The sequence below is a fragment of the Schistocerca piceifrons genome, chromosome 9 (assembly GCF_021461385.2).
Source record: "Schistocerca piceifrons isolate TAMUIC-IGC-003096 chromosome 9, iqSchPice1.1, whole genome shotgun sequence".
NCBI classification, from domain to species: domain Eukaryota; kingdom Metazoa; phylum Arthropoda; class Insecta; order Orthoptera; family Acrididae; genus Schistocerca; species Schistocerca piceifrons.
Window position 1 is genome coordinate 22,694,255 of NC_060146.1, and position 1,100 is coordinate 22,695,354.

The 1,100-nt window shown below is 40.1% G+C and overlaps 1 non-coding gene across 1 annotated transcript; it reads left to right on the top strand.

Annotated features, from left to right (window-relative positions):
• The first annotated feature begins 333 nt into the window (after positions 1–333).
• On the top strand, positions 334–405 carry Trnae-cuc. The gene has a single exon. It is a non-coding gene; the product is annotated as a tRNA-Glu (tRNA).
• Positions 406–1,100: the final 695 nt, after the last annotated feature.

Sequence of the window (1,100 nt, forward strand, 5' to 3'; positions counted from 1 at the left end):
CACTTTTCCACATAATCACCAGCCAATTGGACACATTTCTGCCAACGATGAACAAGTTTTCTGAAGCCGTCACGGAAGAAGTCGACACTGTCTCCGCAACCACAGTCTCACAGTTCTCTCAACGTCTTCATCAGAAGCGTAATGTCCCCGCAGATCTTTCATTATCGGGATCAAGTAGGAGTGAGCTGGGTATGAGTTTCCGTAGTGCACATGGAAACATGACTACTAATAGGAATAAAAAATCATTAAGATCAATGAAACTATATTTTCTGATACAGACTAAGCTGTATTGCTGTAGATACTAATATAGATAAGAGAACATGTACCTCAACGTCCGGTATGGTCTAGTGGTTAGGATAGCTGGCTCTCACCCAGCAGGCCCGGGTTCGATTCCCGGTACCGGAAACTTTTTTCACCTCAGTTTCTCAGAGAACTGATGAAATAAAGCAAGGAAATGTTCAATTTTTGCAAATATGTCGTCGATTCAGCAAATTAATTCCATCTCCAGAGTTCCGTACGCGCCATCTTGTATATTACGCGGAGGTCGCCTCCTTTCAAATAACTTTCTCCTGGTAGTTCCTTATTTCTGTCATTTTTTTTTTTTAGAGCCTCCGCGTTGAGTAAAACACAGTTTTTCTTTTTACTCCCCAGATATATGTTTCGCTGCAGTCTCAGTATCATCACTGGGTTTTTATTGATATCTTCTATAAAACAGGAAAAATGATCTTTGCTACTCGTACAAATATAAATTTGAGTTTGAAGACAGGCAAAATTTGGAAATACGCCTTGCTACCATATGCTGTGAATTTCCAAATTTATATGCAATTTAATGCAGTTGTTTTGTTTCACAGTTTGTCATCTGGCTGCCGCACTTGCATGGGACTTGTGGCAAGCAGTCGGGAGAGTGCAACTTTGTGAGTATCGATCATAGTTTATAGCCCGCCTCAGTAATTTGTTTTCTGTATTATAAATGGTTTGAAACGTCGTTGTAAATGGTTTGAAATGTCGTAGGCACGTTGAGCCAACTCCCTACGAGATTCACTGCTAGTTAATTGAGACAGTCAAAATACCTATGGAAGACATTATCTGTGTACAGATTT